Source organism: Pristiophorus japonicus, chromosome 26 (assembly GCF_044704955.1).
Source record: "Pristiophorus japonicus isolate sPriJap1 chromosome 26, sPriJap1.hap1, whole genome shotgun sequence".
Classification (NCBI taxonomy): domain Eukaryota; kingdom Metazoa; phylum Chordata; class Chondrichthyes; family Pristiophoridae; genus Pristiophorus; species Pristiophorus japonicus.
This window is the reverse complement of record NC_092002.1, coordinates 3,565,916-3,579,510: the sequence shown is the minus strand read 5'-3', so window position 1 is coordinate 3,579,510 and position 13,595 is coordinate 3,565,916. Positions and strand designations below refer to the sequence as shown.

At 57.8% G+C, this 13,595-nt stretch overlaps 1 long non-coding RNA gene across 1 annotated transcript; it reads right to left on the bottom strand.

The window, feature by feature from the left end:
* Positions 1-9,802: 9,802 nt before the first annotated feature.
* Positions 9,803-12,774, bottom strand: LOC139239057 (uncharacterized). Its single transcript, XR_011588598.1, has 3 exons — positions 12,663-12,774; positions 11,773-11,829; positions 9,803-9,902 (listed from the first exon to the last, which is right to left on the bottom strand). It is a non-coding gene; the product is annotated as an uncharacterized lncRNA (long non-coding RNA).
* Between the last annotated feature and the right edge of the window lie 821 nt (positions 12,775-13,595).

The following is a 13,595-nucleotide window of genomic DNA, read 5'->3' as shown; positions in this document are numbered from 1 at the left end:
TTTAGGGATGGGCAATAAATGCCGGCCTTGCATCCCGAGAATGAATTTTAAAGAAGAACCCCCCCTATCCTAGCGATGGGCCCGTGAGTATGCTTTGGGCTGAGGATTGAACGCTCACCCCGACACACCCATATATTGTCCCGTCCAGTCTCAAAGGTGACTGTTTAATCCAGGATTCACTGAACGATTACCCTCTGCTGAAAACCTGTGAACATCTCTCACTTTCTTGCTCTGTCTCTGTATCTCTCTCTCTATTTATCTGTCCCTTTCTCTCTGTCTCTCTATCTCTCTCACTCTGTCTCTTACCTATTTCTCTCCATCTTTGTCTCAGTGTGTGGGGAGCGAACACCAACAACTGTAGCTCCGAACTCGCACCGAGTCCCGCTCACCCATCACCCCCTGTGCTCACTGCACCGTGTCCGAACTCGCACCGAGTCCCGCTCACCCATCACCCCCTGTGCTCACTGCCCCGTGTCCGAACTCGCACCGAGTCCCGCTCACCCATCACCCCCCTGTGCTCGCTGCCCCGTGTCCTAACTCGCACCGAGTCCCGCTCACCCATCACCCCCTGTGCTCACTGCCCCGTGTCCTAACTCGCACCAAGTCCCACTCACCCATCACCCCCTGTGCTCACTGCCCCGTGTCCGAACTCGCACCGAGTCCCGCTCACCCATCACCCCCTGTGCTCACTGCCCCGTGTCCAAACTCGCACCGAGTCCCGCTCACCCATCACCCCCTGTGCTCACTGCCCCGTGTCCTAACTCGCACCGAGTCCCACTCACCCATCACCCCCTGTGCTCGCTGCTCCGTGTCCGAACTCGCACCCAGTCTTGCTCCCCCATCACCCCCTGTGCTCACTGCCCCATCACCCCCTGTGCTCGCTGCCCTGTGTCCTAACTCGCACAGAGTCCTGCTCACCCATCACCCCCTGTGCTCACTGCCCCATGTCCTAACTCGCACCGAGTCCTGTTCACCCATCACCCCCTGTGCTCACTGACCTACATTGGCTCCCGGTTAAGCAACGCCTCGATTTCAAAAATCTCATCCTTGTTTACAAATCCCTCCATGGCCCTCGCCCCTCCCTATCTCTGTAATCTCCTCCAGCTCCACAACCCTCCGAGATATCTGCGCTCCTCTAATTCTGCCCTCTTGAGCATCCCTGATTATAATCGCTCCACCATCGGTGGCCGGGCCTTCTGTTGCCTGGGCCCCAAGCTCTGGAACTCCCTCCATAAACTCTCTACCTCTCTCTCCTCCTTCAAGACGCTCCTTAAAACCTACCTCTTTGACCAAGCTTTGGTCACCTGTCCTAATATCTCCTTATGTGGCTCAGGGTCAGGTTTTGTTTGCTAATCTCTCCTGTGAAGCTCCTTGGGACGTTTTTACAACGTTAAAGGTGCTATATAAATGCAAGTTATTGTCATAAATGCCTACAATCGCCATGCTGTTAGGGGGAGGGTGTAAGTGAGCAGGGAACGTGCCTTCCTCTGTGTGAGGGAAAGGAATCCAGGCTCAGTGACAGCTGTTTTGGTTGTGCACCATTCAGTGCCCAGTGTGTGTTCCCTCGATCAGGGAGCGATGCTCATCCCGAGAGTCGATAACGCGAGGGGGGTGGGAAGTATATAAATACGGAGGGGGGGGCGCCGGTAACGTCAGTGGGAGCTGAGCTGGTGCAGCGCACCATATCTCCCAGACTCCACAGTACATCGCTCGGCCCCGACAGGCTCAACATCCACACACTTACTGCCCGCGGACAGATCTGGGCGTTAAGCACACACCCCTCAACTACACGGCAAACAGGAAAGACAATCATGAGCGGGTTGCTAAAGGTGATGTAATTTTATCCGCTCACATGATGTGACCGTCGCTGGCATTTATTGCCCATCCCTAATTGCCCCTCGAGAAGGTGGTGGTGAGCCGCCTTCTTGAACCGCTGCAGTCCGTGTGGTGAAGGTGCTCCCACAGTGCTGTTAGGGAGGGAGTTCCAGGATTGTGACCCAGCGACGATGAAGGAACGGACCATTATATATCGCTTACTATGGTGCAAAGATACAAATGCAATCTCCACAATTTGCATCGGTGCTACAGGCTCAGGGGCCAACCCTCCCGGCCTGTCCTCGAGTCTTCAGGAGCCAAATATTCATCTCCCGTGAACACAAACCCGGGAGAGAAATCACAGGGGCATTAAAATAAAATAAAATGCTGTGCGGCGTTTTTTTTTTTCCTCATTTACTTTGAAGATTTTTGTGTTTACTAGTTTTAGAAATATTGAAGGCGGGAAAATGGGCGGCTTGACTGACAATCAATCAGCCAATCGGCTAAGGAGGAGTCTGTCGGCGTTCTCGATTGGTGCGGGAATGTGGGACCTCACGGGGATGGGCGACCAATGGCAGGAGTGTGGGGGCAGGGCCCCGAGGGGTTGGGCGACCAATAGCGGGAGTGTGGGGACGGGGCCCCGAGGGGTTGATCAACCAATGGCAAGAGCGTGAGGGCGAGCCAATGGCGGGAGCGCGAGGGCGGGACCCCGCGGGGGTTGGTCGACCAATGGCGAGAGCGTGGGAGCGGGGCCACGCAGGGTTGGGCATATTGGTCGACCAATGGCGGTTCATGCCATGCAAGCTCCCAGAATCCCGAGTGGTCAACTGCTGGCGACAGACACGGGGGCGGGCAGTCTCGCTCATCCAACGTGTTGCCAACGGTATCACCATCATTGGCGGACTCCATACTGACCCCTGCGCGGGTGGTGATGTAACTGTGGGCGGGAACCTCACTGTCATTGCCCTGTTCCACCCAGTGTTGATCCAGTGTCTCTGCCCCCAGAAGGTTTTTAATTTAATTTGTGATCTAACAGCGATGGTGTCCTATCACAGACCCATGTTGTGGATGTGACCGGTCAGACTGTAACCGGAATCACCAGAATTAAATGTTTATCTTTAAAACAAATTGTAATCAACAGAATCTTGTAATTCTAGGAAATAAAAGAGTTTGATATTTTGCTCCGTAGCGTGTTATTTACTGACACCATCGGCTGGTCCCAGGACTGCCCAAGTATTGTTTGATAAAACTGAACTTTGCAATGAGATAACTGGCAGTGTTTATACATTAAAGAACTTACATTGCTATAGCGCCTTTCATGACCTCGGGACGTCCCAAAGCGCGTCAGTAAGCCCAATGAAGTACTTTTGGAGTGTAGTCACTGTTGTAATGTGGGAAACGCAGCAGCCAATTTGTGCACAGCAAGCTCCCACACACAGCAGTGTGATAATGACCAGATAATCTGTTTTAGTGATGTTAGTTGAGGGATAAATATTGGCCCCAGGACACCGGGGAGAACTCCCCTGCTCTTCTTCGAAATAATGCCGTGGGATCTTTTACATCCGCCTGAGAGCAGACGGGGCCTCGGTTTAACGTATCATCCGAAAGACGGCACCTCCGACAGTGAGGCGTTCCCTCAGTACTGCCCCTCCGACAGTGCGGCACTCCCTCAGTACTGCTCCTCCGACAATGCATCGCTCCCTCAGTACTGCACCTCCGACAGTGCAGCGCTCCCTCAGCGCTGCCCCTCCGACAGTGCGGCGCTCCCTCAGTACTACCCCTCCGACAGTGCGGCGCTCCCTCAGTACTGCCCCTCCGACAGTGCAGCGTTCCCTCAGTACTGCCCCTCCGACAGTGCGCCGCTCCCTCAGTACTACCCCTCCGACAGTGCAGCACTCCCTCAGCACTGCCCCTCCGACAGTGCGGCGCTCCCTCAGTACTACCCCTCCGACAGTGCAGCACTCCCTCAGTACTGCCCCTCCGACAGTGCGGCGCTCCCTCAGCACTGCCCCTCCGACAGTGCGGCACTCCCTCAGTACTGCCCCTCCGACAGTGCGGCGCTCCCTCAGCACTGCCCCTCCGACAGTGCGGCGCTCCCTCAACACTGCCCCTCCGACAGTGCGGTGCTCCCTCAACACTGCCCCTCCGACAGTGCGGCGCTCCCTCAGCACTGCCCCTCCGACAGTGCGGCGCTCCCTCAACACTGCCCCTCCGACAGTGCGGTGCTCCCTCAGCACTGCCCCTCCGACAGTGCGGCGCTCCCTCAACACTGCCCCTCCGACAGTGCGGTGCTCCCTCAGTACTGCCCCTCCGACAGTGCGGCGCTCCCTCAGCCTGGATTTTTGTGCTCAGGTCCCTGGAGTGGGACTTGAACGCACGACCTTCTGACTCAGCGGCAAAAGAGCTGCCCCCTGAGCCACTGTAACGCATAATACTCTAGCTCATTCTGTGGAAGGCCTGAGTCTGCTGTTCAACCTAAAGGCCTTAAAGCATGGAGGCCTTCCCCCACCTCCTACACTTCCCTTCCTTCCAGTCCTGCACGAGTGTCGTTGACCCTTCCCCTGACCTGCCAAACCCTCAGAGCGCGAGTTATACGTCAATCGGCCCTCGGGTGTATTCTCCTGTTAGAGAATGATCAGCGTAACTGTGGAGGACAAAAATTACACTGAGCCTGATGGGCACAGTGGGGCGGTGGGAGTTATACTGCGGGTAACGAGGTACACTGGGACTGAGTGGGGCGGTGGGAGTTATACTGCGGGTAACGAGGTACACTGGGACTGAGTAGGGCGGTGGGAGTTATACTGCGGGTAGCGAGGTACACTAGGACGGAGAGGGGCGGTGAGAGTTATACTGCGGGGTAACGAGGTACACTGGGACTGAGAGGGGCGGTGGGAGTTATACTGCGGGTAACGAGGTACACTGGAACTGAGTGGGGCGGTGGGAGTTATTCTGCGAGTGGCGAGTTACATTAGGACAGCACTAGAGTGGTGGGAGTTCCAGGGATGGGGTGAGGGGATGACTCTGGGGCCATTTATTCCCCGCTGCTGAAGACACTGGGTTTTCTGCCATGAGTCACACAGTTGCATCATTCAATCCATGACTGAAACATCTTTAAATCTCACACTGGCTCCGGACCATCAGAAAGCAGCGCAATGGCTCCCCCCAGTGGCTTAGCTGGTGATGACGTCTAACGTCAACCATACAGACGCCAACAACTTGCATTTATATAGCACCTTTAACGTGGCAAAAGGTCCCAAGGCGCTTCACAGGAGCGTTGAGACAAAACGAGCCACATAAGGCGGTTTTAGCGCAGGAAGCTTGGTCAAGCGGAAGGTTTTAAGGAGCATCTTGAAGGCGAGAGAGCTCCGAGCTCTGGAATTCCTAGTCCCACCTCGTTAAACGCTTCACACCAACTCCCTCTGCATTCTGAGCCAGTTCCTTCAGCTGCTCCAAGGTTGGAGCTGAACCGAATCTCATCTCCTCGACTCTCGCACGTTCCTCCAGCGAGGTGAGCTCGGGGGCAGGATCCCCGGTCGTTTCTCCCCCTTCCTGGCCGCGGCTGCTGAGGCCAACGTTGTGGGGCTGGAGGAGGTCACAGAGATAGGGAGGGGGCGAGGGCCATGGAGGGATTTGTCAACAAGGGTGAGAACTTTAAAATCGAGTCGTTGCTTAACCAGGAGCCAATGTCGGTCAGTGAGCACAGGGGGTGATGGGTGAGCGGGACTGGGTGTGAGTTAGGACACGGTCAGTGAGCACAGGGGGTGATGGGTGAGCGGGACTCGGTGCGAGTTAGGACACGGGGCAGTGAGCACAGGGGGTGATGGGTGAGCGGGACTCGGTGCAGTTAGGACACGGGGCAGTGAGCACAGGGGGTGATGGGTGAGTGGGACTCGGTGCAGTTAGGACACGGGGCAGTGAGCACAGGGGGTGATGGGTGAGTGGGACTCGGTGCGAGTTAGGACACGGGGCAGTGAGCACAGGGGGTGATGGGTGAGCGGGACTCGGTGCGAGTTAGGACACGGGGCAGTGAGCACAGGGGGTGATGGGTGAGCGGGACTCGGTGCAGTTAGGACACGGGGCAGTGAGCACAGGGGGTGATGGGTGAGTGGGACTCGGTGCAGTTAGGACACGGGGCAGTGAGCACAGGGGGTGATGGGTGAGCGGGACTCGGTGCGAGTTAGGACACGGGGTAGCTGAGTTTTGGATCACCGAGTTTACGGAGGGTGGAAGATAGAAGTTGAGAAGAATGAGAGGTGATCTCATTGAAGCTTACTAAATTCTTACAGGGCTCGACAGGGTAGATGCAGGGAGGGTGTTTCCCCCGGGCTGGGGAGTCTAGAACCAGGGGTCACAGTCTCAGGATAAGGGGTTGGTCACTTAGGATTGAGATGAGGAGAAACTCAGAGCACCCTTTGGAATTCTCTGCCCCAGAGGGCTGTGGAGGTCCAGTCTTTGAGTATATTCAAGGCTGAGATCGATAGATTTTTGGACATTAATGGAGTCAAGGGATATGGGGATCGGGCGGGAAAGTGGAGTTGAGGTCGAAGATCAGCCGTGATCTCATTGAATGGCGGAGCAGGCTCGAGGGGCCGAATGGCCGACTCCTGCTCCTAATTCTCATGTTCTTATGGGAGATCGGCCAGGAGAGCATTGGGATAATCATGTCTGGAGGTAACAAAGGCACGGATGAGGGTTTCAGCAGCGGGTGAGCGAGGCAGGGGTGGAGACGGGCGATGTTACGGAGGTGGAAATAGGCGGTCTTTAGTGCTGGAGCTGAAATATGGTTGGAAGGTCAGTTCAGGGTCAAATGTGACGCCAGAAACACAGATTAATCATCTGCCTCACGAGAGTTTGAGGCCTGCTGTGTTTCCTTAAACCGTTACTGCATTTCAAAAGTAATTGGCCAGTTTTGTAACGTTTGAGACGGAGGTGCAGTAAGGTGCTTTCGAAACGCAAGTACCAGGCGGACCCACTGAGGACCGGACTTCAGCCTAACTGGAGGTTCACAGCCCAGCTCCCCATCGTTACTCCAGTTACACCGTTCCCCATCGGGGGAGGGGTGTCCAATCACAGCAAACTGGGAACAGCACGGAACGGTGTCAGAGAAATCTGCTACACCACCACGACTTTAGTCTTTGCTCAATCTGCAAGTGTTCACCAGACAGAGAAAAGATCCATCACTGGGACAGCAAAATTCCCCGACCCTCTGCAATTGGTGGTTGTCCAAACCACCGAGACCCGGTGGAGGAGAGATTCCACCACAAATCTGCAGTAAGATGTCAGCCGTGGCTCAGTGGGCAGCACTCTCGCCTCTGGGTCAGGGGATTGTGGGTTCAAATCCCACTCCAGAGCACAAAATTCAGGCTGACACTCCCAGTGCGGTACTGAGGGAGCGCCGCACTGTCGGAGGGGCGGTACTGAAGGAGTGCTGCACTGTCGGAGGGGCAGTGCTGAGGGAGCGCTGCACTGTCGGAGGGGCAGTACTGAGGGAGCGCCGCACTGTCGGAGGGGTAGTACTGAGGGAGCGCCGCACTGTCGGAGGGACAGTGCTGAGGGAGTGCCGCACTGTCGGAGGGGCAGTGCTGAGGGAGCGCCGCACTGTCGGAGGGACAGTGCTGAGGGAGGGCCGCACTGTAGGAGGGGCAGTGCTGAGGGAGCGCCGCACTGTCGGAGGGGCAGTGCTGAGGGAGCGGCGCACTGTCGGAGGGGCAGTGCTGAGGGAGCGGCGCACTGTCGGAGGGACGGCACTGAGGGAGCGCCTCACTGTCGGAGGGGCAGTACTGAGGGAGCGCCGCACTGTCGGAGGGGCAGTACTGAGGGAGCACCACACTGTCGGAGGGGCAGTACTGAGGGAGCGCCCCACTGTCGGAGGGGCAGTGCTGAGGGAGCGCCACACTGTCGAAGGGACGGCACTGAGGGAGCGCCTCACTGTTGGAGGGGCAGTACTGAGGGAGCGCCGCACTGTCGGAGGGGCAGTACTGAGGGAGCGCCGCACTGTCGGAGGGGTGGTCTTTTGGATGAGACGTTAAACCGAGGCCCTGTCCGCTCTCTCAGGTGGATGTAAAAGATCCCACGGCACTATTTGGAAGAGCAGGGGAGTTATCCCCGGTGTTCTGGGGCCAATATTTATCCCTCAATCAACATCACTAAAACAGATTGGCTGCCGGGTTTCCTCATCAGAGGCAGTCCCTCAAATCGAGGAGGACTTGCTTCCACGTCAAAAAGTTCCAAGGTGTTTCAATGAAGGACCTAATATTCCGGATCCCGAACTACATCCTGAAGGGTGGAAGATGCCTGTGGGTGGATTGTTTTAACGTGGGGTGACCGTTGCACACCAGCCACCACACGGGGCTTGACAGAGCGAGGTCTTGGTCCAGCGGCAAGGGTTAACCAGGACGACTGGAGACCTGCTCTGCTGCACGGGCCCAGTGCGCTCACATATCGCAGTGTGGGCTGGGCCCGTGCTGCCCCTGGGCCCCGATCACGTCCCTCTACGGACTCTCGCTGCTCCTTCGCCCCGACCTCACCGCTCCTGCTGTGTCTGCCCACGCTCCAATCACCGACCTGGACCTTGATGCTGTTGCTCTCCTGCTCCAGTACGTGCTGGTCCCTGGAGTGGTACACCACCACACTGCTCCCCCCAGCTCCCCGGCCTGCTCCGATGGTCAATCATCAATTCTCCGGCTGTCTGCTGAGGTTGACTGTAGGCCTGGATCTTGGTTGCAGTTTGCGTCTCGAAGACACACTGCTGTCTGTTGCTGTTTCGAAGCGTTTCCCACATTACAAGTGACCACAATTCAAAAAGTACTTCATTGGCTGTAAAACGCTTTGGGACGTCCAGAGGGTGTTAAAGGCGCTATATAAATGCAAACTCTTGCTTACTGGGGGGGAGGGGCGATGCAATTACTTTCAGCCCCTAGGCTGAGAGGAACAGAAAAAAATGTAAAGCAGCCAGGACCCTGCTCCCAGATATGCGGGCGACTATTAGCCGGGGCGCCGATGCGCGAACCCCACGGTCGATTGGCGTACTGATGCTCTGAGCCCAGACTCTCTCACGGTTACCCGGTTATGGCCGCAGAGGGCGAGGCGTGTCCGTGGAACTGGGGGAGACAGCTTAAAAATGCAGAGCGACGGGTCTGAGCAACAATCAATTGGATGAATTTCCGGTGATTTTACACACACACCCCAACAGGAGTACAGGGCCCCCGCCCTCCCCGCCCCGCGCGCCCCCCCCCCACCACCACCCCCCCCCCCACCACCACCCCGCCCTCCCCCCCACCACCACCCCGCCCTCCCCCCCACCACCACCCCGCCCTCCCCCCCACCACCACCCCGCTCCCCATCACCACCCCGCCCCCCATCACCACACCGCGCCACCCCGCCCTCCATCACCACACCGCCCCCCCCCCGCCACCCCGCTCCCCATCACCACCCCGCCCCCCATCACCACACCGCGCCACCCCGCCCTCCATCACCACACCGCGCCACCCCGCTCCCCATCACCACCCCGCCCCCCATCACCACACCGCGCCACCCCGCCCTCCATCACCACACCGCGCCACCCCGCTCCCCATCACCACCCCGCCCCCCATCACCACACCGCCCCCCCCCGCCACCCCGCCCTCCATCACCACACCGCCCCCCCCCGCCACCCCGCCCCCCCATCACCACACCGCCCCCCCCCACCCCGCCCCGCGCCCCCCCCCCCCATCACCACACCGCCCCCCCCCACCACCCCGCCCCCCATCACACCGCCCCCCCCCACCCCGCCCCCCATCACCACCCCGCCCCCCCCCAACCACCACCCCGCCCCCCCCACCACCTCCCCGCCCCCCATCACCACCCCGCCCCCCCCCCCCCACCCCGCCCCCCCCCCACCACCCCGCCCCCCCCTCCCCGCCCCGCCCCCGCCGGTTATCATTCTCAATAAATGTGGCCAAGATCAGCCACAGAAACAGCCGGTTATGAAAAATGCCACATAGCTATATTAAACGTTTCGGATGTTTTATTAACATTCAAGAAAATATATTTTAACCCTCAATTTCTGCCGTGAGATTCTCTCGCCTTCAGTGCAGAGATGCTACAACCTGAAAAATAAAAGTTTTAGAAAAGGTATTTTAGTAACAAAATCTAGGAACCACCCCAAGAAAATCCCAAGCGGCCAGACGGGAGTAGCAGGGTTTTTGCAGGGAGCAGCACGGAGAGCGACTGGAGGGGGCAGAATTAGCACAGTGTAGAAGCAGCACATCACATACAGGCATGTGGGGCAAAGTGCAAGTTATGTTTCCCCTCGTGGGGGAGACAAGAACTAGGGGGCAGAGTTTCAGAATAAGGGGTCGCCCATTGTAGAAGCAGATGAGGAGGAATTTCTTCTCTCAGAGGGTATTAAATCTTTGGAATTCTCTGCCCCAGAGAGCTGTGGAGGCTGGGTCATTGAATATATTAAGGTGGAGAAATACAGATTTTTGAGCGATAAGGGAGTGAAGGGTTATGGGGAGCGGGCGGGGAAGTGGAGCTGAGTCCATGATCGGATCAGCCATGGTCTTATTGAATGGCGGAGCAGGCTCGAGGGGCCGAATGGCCGACTCCTGCCCCTATTTCTTTTGTTGCGATCAACACACTAAACGGCCCAGTGACAACACTGAAGGCTCTTTCACTCCTCGAGCAGACCCCGTTACCCAGAGGGGCCAGTGAAGGTGACAGCACAAATTAGCAGCAAGCAACACTTTTCAATTGCAAACCTCCCCTCACACACCAGGTAAATAAATGGCATCTCACCCGAGCCTGTAGCTTGGGCCCGAAACACTGCAGCACCCCCCCCCCCCCCCCTTGTGAAGCAGCACTGACGTTTATTGAAAGCGAGAAGTGCAAAATCGCTCAATCAAACCGCTGACCCAAAACAGGCAAATCTGGAGCCATTACAGACCGAGCGAGACAAGTTTCTGGATTCATTCCCAGCACCACGCTGCCACCTCATGGCTAGGACAGGCGTGACACCCAGATCAGCAGCTCTGCAAATGCAGCCACGCACCCGGTCATACCGCATAAACGTTATGCCCCTTTGGTGAGGGGCCCAGACAGCGAGCGTGAGGAGAATGGGAGAGAGAGCGCAAGTTAGATCAAGCAGCGATGGCTCGGGGACAGCAAGGCTGGATTCTCAGCGGAAGGAAAGCCCGAGGGATGCATGAAGTGTCGGGCTCGAGGCCCTGAATGGGCCAGAGCGGGAGTTTCAGTGCAGCGGGAAGGTCGGGGGAGGGGATCGGGCGGAGCGGAGCAATTCAAAAGAGCATCATCACAGCAGCAAACAAATGGGGTGGGGAGAGGAAAGGCCAAAGGGGAAAGGTCAAAGAAGGGTAAGGGGAAATGTCGAAGCCGGGGGGGGGGGGGGGGGGGAGGAGGCCGGGATGTGAGAACAATCTATCACACAAAGAGTATGCCCAGAATTTTACAGCCCCAGTGGAAAAGGAACAATGCTGACCGGTTCCAGATGTTGGGCCCTCGCTGGGTCTTGCCACGTTGCTGCTGAACTTTTGGTTTTCTGAAACAGCAACTGGAGCGAGGGGAATGAAGGCAACTCACTGCGTCCCGCTGAGGGGGCAGGAGTTACAGCCCAATAAAAACAAACCACGTTTGGATAAAACCGTGAGATTCACAAACGGGAGGGTCTGTAACACAGGCCCCAGCGCCTGCTCCACGGGACACAATCCAGAGCCCGTTCTGCAGCCCAGGCCCCAGGCAGCGTGCTGTAACTGTAGTTTGTTTGCAACAATAAACCGGTTGGAACTGAAACTGCCCCGTCCCCACGGCAAATTTAGTTGCAAAACCCCAGTGCTGGCCTTTCACTGTCGGACTGGGGGGGGGAACTGCAGACCTCACGCGCTGGGACACGGAGATGTGACAGCGGCCTGGGGCAGCGGGACCGCGCAGGGTTAATGAACGAGTTGAGCTCGGACTTACGTAACCTCCCGGAACGCTCGCTTTTCCACGTATTTCAACTTGTGCTTCCTCTTGAACCTAAGGAAAGGAAACGAGAAACTGAGACCAGCGCCACGGGACGCGTTATTAAAACACACACACACACACACCCACCCACACAGAGGGGAGAGAAATTGACGCGGTTAGCGCACCCCGGGGGAGAAATGACTTTGCGATCGGGCGCATCCTAAGCTAACAACTCCCGCTAAATTCGGCAGGGGTTTAGCGGTGGCGCTAAGCCCCGATCGCCTGCACGTCGAACAGCGTGCACAGCGCCCCCCTGAAGCAGCGCTTGGTGATAACAGCAACAGCTTCGGGCGACGTGGGCCGGGGAGAAATCTAACGGGCAGGTGGCTGGCTGCTCGAGGGGGAAAAAAAAAAAAGGCCGCTTTTATTGTCCGCACCGTGGCCAATTCAGACGCTGACCGCGAGGGCACTCTCCCCGGTGGTCCCGTTTTATAATGTAGTGTTTGCAGCCTGGGCCCTTTGATTCAGGGAGGAGCCCCCCACTCTCTGTGGCAGCATTGTGGCCCAGTGCGTTGCGCTCCCGAGCCGCTAGGGTCGATTCCATCTTTGTCCCGATAGCGACGGGCGCGGGATAGCGAGAAATCCCCGGATGGCGATCAGGAGCAGGGGGAAAGAGAGAGCCCTGGTTTATTTTGCCCCCTCCCGGAGGCACCGAGTCCGACTATAAAAGCCACGTTGCTACCCCACCCGAGGGGCGCTGACCGAGGGGGGGGGGTCAGCGGGGGAGCAGGGCCGGGAGGCTCGGCCCCATTTAACAACACGCTGGGGCTCGCACCTTCATACAGCTTCTTGTTTAAAAAAAAAAATGGGCCGACAATTCCAGCCGACCCGCACGGGCCACTTACTTGGCTCTCAGTCTGGGTTCGATCAGATTTCTCTTCTGTAAGCTCTTGAATCGATCAGTGAGGATACTGCCCTCCGGCTGGATAAACCAGAACAAGGATTAGGTCAGATACAACACGGAACAACGGGCAACAGGGGCACTGCCCCCACAGGACATCATTAACCCGACAGACTTCAGCAGATATAACCCGTTAACCGCAATCCCGTTTCAAAATGACGGTCATTTTAAGGTCTGACTGGCACGGTGGGGCATTGCCCGGGTCACATCTCTGCCACGTTGCTTGGAGGGGGCAAAAAAAAACAGCCCCCAAGAAGATTGCTAACCAGCAACTGGTCCATGTAACGTGTCACAGCCCCAGCCCCCTAAATACCGACACTCCCCCAGCCCCCACCAAATACCGTCACCCCCCCAGCCCCCACCAAATACCGTCACACCCCCAGCCCCTCCCCAAATACAGTCACACCCCCAAATACCGTCACCCCCCCAGCCCCCACCAAATACCGTCACCCCCCCAGCCCCTCCCCAAATACCGTCACACCCCCAGCACCCCCCCAAATACAGTCACACCCCCAGCCCCTCCCCAAATACAGTCACACCCCCAAATACCGTCACCCCCCCAGCCCCCCCCAAAATACCATCACCCCCCAAATACAGTCACACCCCAGCCCCTCCCCAAATACCGACACTCCCCCCAAATACCGACACTCCCCCCAGCCCCCCCCCCAAAATACCGTCACCCCCCAGCCCCCCCCCCAAAATACCGTCACACCCCCAGCCCCCCCCAAATACCGTCACACCCCCAGCCCCCCCCCAAATACCGTCACACCCCCCAGCCCCCCCCCCACAAATACCATCACACCCCCAGCCCCCCCCAAATACCGTCACACCCCCAGCCCCCCCCCACACAAATACCGTCACCCCCCCCAGCCCCCCA